General features: G+C 39.8%; 1 pseudogene; it reads left to right on the forward strand.

The window, feature by feature from the left end:
* The first annotated feature begins 10473 nt into the window (after positions 1–10473).
* On the forward strand, positions 10474–11349 carry LOC147138051 (uncharacterized; annotated as a pseudogene).
* Positions 11350–11785: the final 436 nt, after the last annotated feature.

An 11785-nucleotide genomic window follows, 5' to 3' on the forward strand; every position in this document is an offset into this window, starting at 1 on the left:
CTCGCAATGCAAGTAAGCACACGCACATTGGCTATGTACTACTGGCGCATTTGAAGCGTGTCCACACCGGGTTCAAATTGTAAATTAGCCAGCTAATGATCTTTAAAAAGTCTCTGCCATTAGAGCATTTCTCTCGCGGCGACGTCAATCGTGGACGCTTTTTTGGGGTTTTTTTTTTGGTCGGAGGGCGGAATGGAGCGGGGGCCGACAATGTTTATGAATATGGCCGGAGGGTCGCGGCCGGAAGGGACCCCAAGTCAAGGGTGGAGGGTCGCGGCCGGACGGGCAAAAATGGTCAAGTGCCCAGCTCTGAACTGAAGGTAAAATAAAATGCATCTTTGAACAAAATTATTGAAACATACTATGTATAACTTCGGTTTGGTATATTTTCGGTACAAAAATCAGATTTTTTTTAAAAAATATGTTTATTTTGAAAAGATGACAAGTACATGGTACTTTTTTTTTTCAATAAAAGCGAACCATTCGGGTGACATTCTAAGAAATTACACCAGAATAAAAAATACACTGTTACAATTATTGCTAACTGTATTAAAACTCTTTTTATAATGAAATACAGTAACTTTAACATCTTTATGAAATGATTCCACTTTTTAAGCATTGAAATCTTTGAATGGTCAACAGCATATTGTAACGAATCGGGTTATCTGTGTTGTGGTCGGGTTTGTCTTTTGCTGAGTTGTGATGTTTCCGAGGTTCACGAATACATCGTACGGCTAGCGAGAGAAGCAGCAGAGAACGAAGAACAGAGCTGTTGTATTTTGTTTTTGGCTAAAAATACTGCTTGCTTCCTCGTCTAAGAAACATTCAAAGTCAGATATTCGTTATTATGTTAGACGTGTTACCTGCAACATAGCGGCCAATCTCATGTAGCAATGACGGCACACAACTTTGGGAATGTACAGGTACCTTTCCCCGTCTGCGATTTTAACAGGAAAGCTAGAATGTTCCCAAACAGGAGACCGCAGTGTACGGGGTTTCTTTGAGCTCTGTTTGCGTATGCCATAATAATGCCATTTATCCATGCATTTATGATTTCTCACGGCTTCTGGCATCCTGGCTACCCTTTAGTGCCACCGCCCTCCTCTCCCGCGTGCAACAGTCATTAGCGCCCGTGCGTAAGCTCGCACTAATAAGTGGACCGAACCGAACGCAAGTGGAACGAACCGAACATGCCATACCAAAACCGTCCCTTGAAAAACGGAATCGTCCCGTATTGAGAAGTATAAGTACGCGTCCCGTATTGAGTTGTAAAGGGACGCACTTTGTCCCGTAATATCGTGAGAGTCAAAAATAGTCCGTAAAATGTCAATGGAATTAATGAACAACAGTTGCCTTTATACAACAACTTATGGTAATGGTCCTAGGCCCTTCTCTGCTCTATGACCAATGAGGAGACAGCATATTCATACACTGGTATGACGATACCGAATCCGCTTAACTTATTGGTCGAGGTAATGTCGCCAAACTCGATAGCGGAAGACAAACAAAGCAGCGTCAATGTCACGGTGACACACCTTGGAGCAGCAATGCGACCGTCAGAACTATACTAACACTATATAGTTAAATATGCTCATAAGTTAACTTTACCAGCTAGAGTATGGCAGCAAATGTTGTATTTTCCTTTTAAGGTCTTGAAATCATTATTAAATTAATTAATTTTGAAACAGTAACTTAAAAGTAACTTAAACTTGAGTAACGCATTACTCTACAAATAGAGTAATATTGTAAAGAAACTAATTACTTTCACATGCAAGTAACTAGTAATATGTAATATATTACATTTTGGAAGTAACTTGCCCAACACTGCAAATGAAATTATCATCCATCCATCCATTATCTATACCGCCTATCCTCACAAGGGTCGCGGGGCGTGCTGGAGCCTATCCCAGCTGTCTTCGGGCAGTAGGCGGGGGAATTGGCTGCCAGCCAATCGCAGGTCACACAAAGACAAACATCCGCACTCACAATCACACCTTGTGCTCTGTGCTATGGATGATGAGCAGATCAATACAACATGAAAGCTTCAAACAAACGGAATGGGATTCGACCTTAAAGTAAACAGCAGTGTATGTGATCTGTTTTCATTCAGAAACAAGTTTTGGTTCTTACTTCGACCCATGAGTTCTTTGGAACTCAGATTACATACATAAATCAGCATTATACATTTATCAGTCTTCAGTCTTGCAATGTTACTGCTTTAAAGTAGAGGAAAATTATGGGGTTCCATTTGTGCCAAAAATATGTTATGTGTCATGAAACGTGTCTATGTTATATGTTATGTGTCTATGTATGTAAAATTATGAAACGAAATTTTAAGTCTATGTTTGACATAACAGCGGGCGACTGGCTAGCACGTCCACCTCAAAGTGCAGAGGTCATGGGCCTTCCTGTGTGGAATTTGCATGTTCTCCCCGTGCCTGTGTGGATTTTCTCCGGGGACAGCGGTTTCCTCCGACATTCCAAAAACATGTATTGTAGGTTAATTGGACACTCTAAATTGCCCCTAGGTGTGATTGTGAGTGCGGATGTTTGCCTCTGTGTGCCCTGCGATTGGCTAGCAAATAGTTCTGGGTGTACCCCGCCTGCTGTCCAAAAACAGCTGGAATAGGCTCTAGCACGCCCCCGACCCTTGTGAGGATAAGCGGATTGGATAATGGATGGATGGATTTGTCATAACAAGAACTATACAACATTAAACTAACATTTCATTAATTTATATTGTAGTTAAGACATCTTAAATAGTCCCAAACTGTAATCATGGCATTCTATTCAAATAGACAATCCAATGCTTCATCTGAAAAGCATTTCAAAGTACTCATTGGATTTGTCACAAAAATTGTTGTCATGGTCACAGCTGGCGTAGTGGTATACTCGCCTGAGTTGTGTGGGGGCAGCATGGGATCAGTTCCCGCTCAGTGACGGTGTCTGTGTGTGCCTTGCGACTGGCTGGTGCGCAGTTCAAGGTGTTGTCTGCCTTTCGCCCAAAGTCAGCCCTGACCCTAACCCATAAACTTAGCGAGCTTACGTGTAATATGTTTAACATGAACATCATGAATTTAAAACAACTTGATGGAGTAAAACCTGACATGTGATCACAACAAGGGCTGGGAACAGCAATGGCTATCACCAAGACTACCCAAAGCCTGCAAAAAGAAAAGTGAAAACAACATGACGAAATCTGAACATGCATACGATTGCAAGAGATGTTGTCCACCAGGAGGCACAAGGTAATGTGATATGTTGACTTCGAATATTATCACTTAGATTTATTGGAAAAGTGGAGTCATGTGGCTAGCCTGAGCATGAATCTTAATTGTTCTTTATGTTTTTTTTTTGCTTGTTTAATTAAATTTGAGCACTTACATTAAAAGTTGAATTATTCAACAGCTTTGCCATCTTATCTTATCTTATAGCAGGAGTAGGAAACTCCAGTTCCTCGAGAGCCATATCCTTCCTGTTTTGGATCCCTCCCTACTACAACACACCTGACTCAACTGATCAGGATTGTTTCAGACGTCTACCTAGCATGATGATGAACTGAAGTTCCCCACCCCTGGCTTATAGCATACACAGCCAGCTGCAACATATACTGTACATATACACATTCTGACTGCTTGGGACTGTCATTCATATATATATATATATATATATATATATATATATATATATATATATATATATATATATATATATATGTCTATTTTCAACTTAAATTGACTAGACAAAACCTTCTTGAATATGTGTCTACTAAAACTAGACTAAAACATTTTGGGGAGTTTTTGTTGACTAAAACTATCATGAATAGGAATGACTCAAATGTGACTAAAACGAATAAGCATTTTTGCCCAAAAGATTAAGACTAACTGCCTGCCAAAAACAACACTGACACGCAAATACTGTATGTATATGTGCACGAGCAGTGGTTTTAATGCAAGCTGGTATACGTGATGCTAAAGAACATTTTAAAAAGGCATTTCACACTACGACACTCAAGTGTTATCATATTTAAATACAAATAAAATCAATTTACCGTATGGCCCTTGACCAGATCATGTTTCTGCTTTAATATCATTGCTTTCTCTCGTCGCTCTTCTCCTCCTCTCGCGTTCTGTAATATTTGCCCTGCGGACTACAACATTCAGGTCAGAGGGAAATCGTAAAAATCATGATTAGCCTTTGCTTAAAGTGGCTAAATGGTTCAATCCAAGAAACTTTTTCAAGCATTTGTAGAACTCAAACGATCCACCCGTCGAAGCTACTTCCATCTCGTAAGGAATTTGGGCTACGGAGGTATGCTAATTGTGCTAATAGTCATCGACACATTACATAGACACATCATGGATGTCTAACAAACAATTAACATGGACGTTTAACAAACACTTAACATGGGCGTCTAACAAACAATTAACATGGACGTCTAACAAACACTTATCATCGACATAACATAGACAAGTATCATAGGCTTCTACATAGACACATACATCGACACATAACATATAACATAGACACGTTTCATGACACATAACATATTTTTGGCACAAATGGAACACCATAGAAAATTTGTTACTTTTGATCAATAAAATAAAAAAAATTGTTGCATTTGTTTGGCCAGCAACTACTAACTAGCAACAACTGTCTAAAATGTTTCTTTCATATCTTTCTTGGATTGAGATGTGAAACAAACAACGTGGTATGTAAATGTGGTCTTACTAACAAACTAACATACAATATACACTGTGGGTGTAATGAAAGCCGATTTAAATCTGAATCTGATCGGTTTTGGTTTAAAAGATGTAAGTGCATCGGTATGAGCTTGAACGTGCCGATGGCCGATCAAAAAGTTATAAATTGGTAGAAATCGGTTTGACGTTGGTTCTTTGAATTTAATTAACTTGAATAGTTTCTCGAACTGAGCCATACCATATCGAATCGAATCGTAATCCCACTAAATCGAATCGTTCCATTTTAAAATGTGAATCCATGAATTGCGTCACACCCCATGTGATAGAGTGTTTCACATGACTAACTTACACGTAAATGTGAACATGAGGCAGATGACTCCATTCTCAATGCTGTTTTGACAAACATTAAGGAAATTATTGGAAATTCATCCCCAAATTCCCCCAATGGTTTCTGCTCATCCTGACATGTGATGGATTTGATCACTCTGTGGGAACACTGTGCCCTAGCTCCCCGCCTTTGTTTGTCTCCCTCGACATCCCATGGAGCCCAAGGACAAAAACATCCAAGAGCAGCAACAAGCTCTTGGGATTGCATTATCTGGGAATATTTTAACAACTCCAGGCTATTTCTAATGGGATGGGAAGAAGCCAGCTTGTTTATTTGTATTTGTGCATATTGATTAACATTTACATGTAAATATGACAGATCGTAGGCTAGTTTCCATCTGAAGTCCCTTGACAAGTTCCTGTCATGTTTTAAGTATAAGAACAGTAAAATAGGACATAAGAAATAACAAGACATATGTAGTACATAAGACAGTATAAGCACACAAATCATTCATATTGTTTCATATGTACGCCTTGTTTTCGTTGAACAAAATAATGATGTGTATTTGTGGCAAAGGGACTTGGTGGAAAATTTGGATGTGTTGGACACTGCCATAAAATATGTACTTATCCTCCCTTCATCAAGCTCCTCTGATTCCAGCTCCATCGTCAGGTCAAGATGTGAAAAAAGCCAATGACTAATTACTGACCAAATCCTGTTTTTCCAAGAAGGAAGTTGTAATAAGAGCTTTTAAAAATTCCAGAATCCGTTCCGTCTGATTTAGGCTGAGAGACGAGGAAGACATTGGCCAGATCGCTTGTCAGTCACAGGACTGGTACAGAGAAAGACAGACAGTTATTCACACTTATACTAAGATACAAGTTTTTAAACTCAGAGGAAGTCAGAATGCCCAGAGAGTAGCCTCACAAATAGTGGCACAACTCCACACAGAAAGGCCCCAGACCAGAGCCAGAACCTCGAACATTCGTGCTGTGAAGCAAATAAGCAACGACTCCTGCCAGACTCAAACATAACAATCTAAATATAATTTAGTCTCAGACATGACGTCACTCAGCGTGGCTCCTGTCCTTGCACTGCATCGCCACTCCCACAAACACAACACAAACGTCACTCTTCTATCCAAATGGCATACACTATGTTTAGACCTGAAGAACTGACCCACTACATCACACATCAGCCATCCTCCCCTGCCTTTAAAATGTCTTCCCCTCCTCCAAAACCTCGCCAAGCATTCAAGAGGTCATAGGAGAATGATATACAGTTTATACATTCAGTCACATTTAGACTTAATCTTGACTTGACTTAAACTTCATACATCTGAGCTGTAAGTATCAAGGTGGGTGACACCTTTTGAATTGGGATTCCATACAGTATTAGTGTTGGAGTGTGCTTGTGTGTGTGCACATTTTGCAAACCAACAAAATTTGCTGTATTTATTTAATTTGCTCATTTGCTCAAATTTAGGAGACAACAATCTGCTGACAAAAGTAAAGTCTCAGTTTTAACACTATCCATCCCAGGATTTCCAATATCCGATTTGTTTCCTCATTTAGAATACATTTTTTTCCCCATATAGAAATGATTTTTAAAATGTCATAATTTGTTCCAAGACAAACTGTTACCATTATATAATGCAGTGGTTCCCAACCACCAGTCCACTGTGCGGTAAGGAGCAGCGGCCCATTTGGTACCGGCCCATCACCAAGTCGTTTAACTTAACAATAAAAGTAGGACTGGGTGATTATATGATTGAGAATCAAGATAATACATGACTGTCTGTAACCTGCAAGCATATTTACCCTATGGCATAGCACTGTGATGTTACTGTTATAATATCAATTAATACTTGTTGGAATACAGTGTAGCTATGGTGAGTGATATTTTTAATCATTTATTTTGTGTGTGTACATCATTGTGCAGTCTAGTACAACATTTACACACATGACAGTTATCTAGTGATGTTTAATGAACATGGCGGCAAGCTATATTATTTTTTAAATTGTTTTTAAAGGTATTAAATGTACATGAAAAATGTTTTCAAATTAATTTTAGACAAAATATTAACTTTGTACTGCTGAAAATGGCGTACAGATGTGAGGTATCCCTTTATCTCCCTCACAGTAGTAATAGTTTGCATTAAGAGGTGAGCGAAACAGACCCTAATAGAAAAGTTGGGGAGGTCCAACATTGATCTTTATGCAGAGAGGGAGACAGGGTGGCAGAAAAGGTGAGTGTTTTATTAAACCAGAGCTGTAGCAGGGAGCAGTGGTCCAAAAGTCGGCGGTCCCAGGTCAGGGAATGGAATGGGATCCAGTTGGTTGCAGGGAACAGGGCTGGCAGGCAAGGATCAGGGCAAAACAATGTGAAGAATGCAGGGAATAAGACAGAGTCAGGATTTGCAAAACTACTTGGCAACTAGAAAAATGTCTTGATGTACAAACTCGTAAATGAGTGAGTTGATCTGGTGACGAAAATTGGTTTCACCTGGCTCAAGCACCACTCGTCTCCTTGCTCCCGACAGATGACACGCCCACACACACATGCGCACCCCCCCCCCACAATTTGAACCACAATCACAATAATACACAGAATTACAGAACATCCATCCATCCATTATCGATACCGCTTATCCTTACGCGTAGCCTATCCCAGCTGTCTTCAGGCAGTATGCAGGGGACACCCTGAATTGGTTGCCAGCCAATCGCAGGGCACACAGAGACAAACATCCGCACTCACGATCACACTAGGGGCAATTTAGAGAGTCCAATCAACTTACCATGCATGTTTTTGGAACGTGGGAGGAAATCGGAGTACCCGGAGAAAACCCACGCAGGCACGGGGAGAACATGCAAACTCCACACAGGGAGGCCGGGATCGAACCCACAACCTCTGAACTGTGAGGCGGACGTGCTAACCAGTCGATCACCGTGCCGCCCCAATTACAGAACATTAAATTATTATTTATTATTATTATTGTTGTTGTTGTTGTCTTGATGGAAACACTCAGGGTTCAGCTAAAAAGACACACAAAACATACATTAAAAAAAAAAAAAAAACATAGATAGAGATGTGTGCTCAGTGATTACAATTCCTATTGTTGGCCCCAATATTTTTAGATAGAGGAGCAATATCTTGCCTCAAACAGGGGAGTGAATCATCTTTATAAAGGTAATTAGAGCAGAGATTCTGATTGGGTCTTGTAGATGCACCAAATGAAATGTCTGATAGAAAAACAATATTATTGCAATGGAAACTATTGGACTGCAGTTGGTCAAAGTGGCGTCAGTCTTTCACTCAGTTCAGTATTGTGTTACTTGAGTAGTGGTTTGGACCAAAATCCGGGTCAGTGGACATCCATCTAGATTTCTTTTCATTCACATTCATGTCTTTGTGCGGTCCTAAATGTGTAACAAAACAACCCAGACGAACAAATAAGAATCAAGGGAACAAGACACTTCTTGTACTGGCCTTCTGTGAGGTGTGGATGACACTTCATGACAAATGTGTTTGTGAGAATGTGTTTGAGTATTAGAAAGGACAGGAAGAAAGCAGCAGGAAGCTTCCCTGCTCTCAGCTGCATGATGAGAGCTCACTCTTCAGCTTTCTTTTCAATCTCCTGGGAAAACACGAGCAGCCGTCTGTCTTTTAGCACGTCAGGAATGGACACAGTCAAAGCAAAAGCATTTTGAGAGCATCCAAGGTAGCTAATGGCACGGATGGCTTGGCTGGTGCTCAAAAGAATGATGAGCACGAGGAGAAAAAAATCAATTGCTCTTGTAAACCAACTCCCTCATTTGAAGAGCTGGAATTGGACAGAACATAGTGAATCCCAAATTTGCGTTCATCCATATTTTCATTCACATTCAGCCATTTCAACTGTCTTGTTTATGAAGCTGAAACACAAAAAGCAAACTTTGGACTGATTCAAGTTCTTCAGTACATGCTGTGCAGTAGCACCAAGACACCTGTGTTTTGTTTTGACTCACAATAGCATGAGATTTGGCCTTGTGATAGCCTTGTGTAGATTTGGCTGCTGCTTGCTGGAAGATGATACTCAGCTGAAAAAAAGCTATTTAAAGGGATCATAGAGCCGAGACGGTCTATTTTTCAATAACAAGTTCAATTTATGTATTTTTTTTATTGATATTAGCTTGCATTTTAACTTTTATAATTTTGGGGGGGATAAATCAGTACAAAACTACAATGTCGTATTAGTGCCACCTAGCGAGAAAAAAAAAAAGACGACGAGATTTTAAATCATCATGCTGAGATTTAAAGTCATCATGATGAAATTAAAAGTCATCATGATGAGTTTAAAGTCATCATGATGAGATTAAAAGTCATCATGATGAGTTTAAAGTCATCATGATGAGATTAAAAGTCATCATGATGAGATATAAAGTCATCATGTTGAGATTAAAAGTCATCATGATGAGATTAAAAGGCATCATGATGAGATTAAAAGGCATCATGATGAGATTAAAAGGCTTCGTGATAAGATTAAAAGGCATCACTGCAATAGTTGACGGGGGAATCTTGAAGTAGGACGTCCATGGCAACATGAAGTTTTGGTCCCATAGCGCTGTTGTAATGCCAGGGTACACCCGAACTTGAAGTCACAAATCAATTTGTTACCTCGGTTATTGAGTGTGAAAATGCACTCGTGCTTCGGTAAATTGCAGTTTTGTTATTGAACTTCATTCCGAATACGGTGGTTAATGTATGAGAAGGTACTGGCTAAAATAATCAAGGTTGTTGTGGGGTGCTCAGATGCTACCTCTCTATCAGGTCAGGGAATGGTAATGTTCTCATCTGAAATAGAACACACTTGAACAATTTAGCATTGCTTTACGATCTGCTGAAACAGCATTTTAATGAGTCAATCTGTGAATGAATGAATGAACGTACTTGAAAGCATGCAAATTATCAAGTGGACTCTGAGGTTAATTCACATTGTAGGCTGGACAATAAGCAAACAGCTATGTAGCGCTCAAATCAAAAAGGGGCTTGCTACGGTGATATACGTAGTTAATTCTTCAAAAGATATTTTCAAATATTTGTGGATGCTAATAAATGCGGCAGTTTCTCTTGCACAGACAATTTTTGTGGTGACATTTTTTTAGCTCTTGTTCACCCAAATTGAAACCTGTTCTGCTTTTTAACCTATCCTATCAGATCCATGATGGCAGAAAAGAAGAATAGCAGAACAACCCCGTCCTAAAATAAGAAACGTGGAACATCTTGTGAAACAATACTTCAGTTTAGGTTTCACAAATGAAGAAATACTTTACCTTTTGGCACATCAGCACAACATCTTGATAAGCATCACAACTTTGAAAAGAATATGCAAAAAACAGTGCCTGTTCAGAAGACAGGAATCACACAGACTTGGAGGAAATCGTCTCTTTTTTGGAAGAAGAAATGGCTGGTTGTGGTCAACTACAGAGCTATCGTTGGCTACACCTGCGCGCTATTCAAAGAAGGTTTGTAGTTTCACAAGAAACTGTCAGATTATTAATCAAGATTTTGGATCCGGAAGGGGTGGCTCTCTGCCGAGCTCGCCGTCTCCGACGGTGACAGTACTACACCAGTGGCCCCAATGCCACATGGCATATGGATTCACATGATAAACTAAAGCCGTATGGCATTGCAATAAATGGCCGTATTGATGGATTTAGCCGTCACATCATGTGGATGGAGGCATATACAACTAACAGTGATCCAAAGGTTATTGCTGATTACTTCCTAAATACAGTAATGCGTGTTGGAGGCTGTCCACAGCGTTTAAGAGCTGACCCTGGTACAGAAAATGGTCATGTTAGAGAAATGCAGATGTTCCTGCGAAGAAATCGGGACCATCATGCTGGAGAGGGAAGCTTTCTTTATGGATGCAGTACAGCAAATCACAGGATTGAGTCGTGGTGGGGTTCCTGCGTAAACAATGTGTCCACTTAAAGTTGATGGACATTTTTTCACAACCTCAAAGATGATGGACATTTCACAGGTGACGTCTTGGATAAAAACCTGATACAGTTCAGCTTCCTCAACCTCATTCAGGTACAGTGGAAGGAAGGTGGGAGTGTGCTCTTGTACTCCATGCCACAACTTTGCGGGGCAGAGGACAAACTTCGACCAGTTCTTCCTGAAGAAGTTGCATTGTGCAAGGAGGAGAGCACTCCAAAAGGGCAATACCCATGTGATGAGACTTTGTTTGAACTTTGCATTATCTTGATTGGCAAAAATGGCTGGAACCCACCTGTGGATGCTTACAGTGCTCTGAACTGTATTCACGACTGAGAAATGCCATACTTCCAAATTTGTAGATAGTTTCTCAGTGTCTCTTTATTGTATGTTACAGTAAACAGCACAATGTGAATTCACAATACTAACTTTTGGCAAATTAAAAAGATAGAGTGGAATGCATACAGCACACAATATGTTGTGAAAACAGGCACCTATTGTTATACTAGATCTATCATAAATATAATTTATGAATCACTATGCAGACAGAATGATACAATGAAGACAACTCAAGCTTAAATTGACATGTTGCTGTCAAGGAATCACTTTATTGTACATGGCATGTAAACAGACTTCAGACATCTTGTTAACTCCTCAAAGATTAATAAAAGGGTTGTTAACACGGCATATTTGTGTTTTTTATAAAACCAACGAGTTGTCCCACTCATTAATCACTGTGGTAACTGGTTGACTTGTGACTTAAGGTTCGGGT

The sequence above is a fragment of the Filicampus tigris genome, chromosome 12 (assembly GCF_054856515.1).
Source record: "Filicampus tigris isolate MCC_2025a chromosome 12, RoL_Ftig_1.0, whole genome shotgun sequence".
NCBI lineage: Eukaryota > Metazoa > Chordata > Actinopteri > Syngnathiformes > Syngnathidae > Filicampus > Filicampus tigris.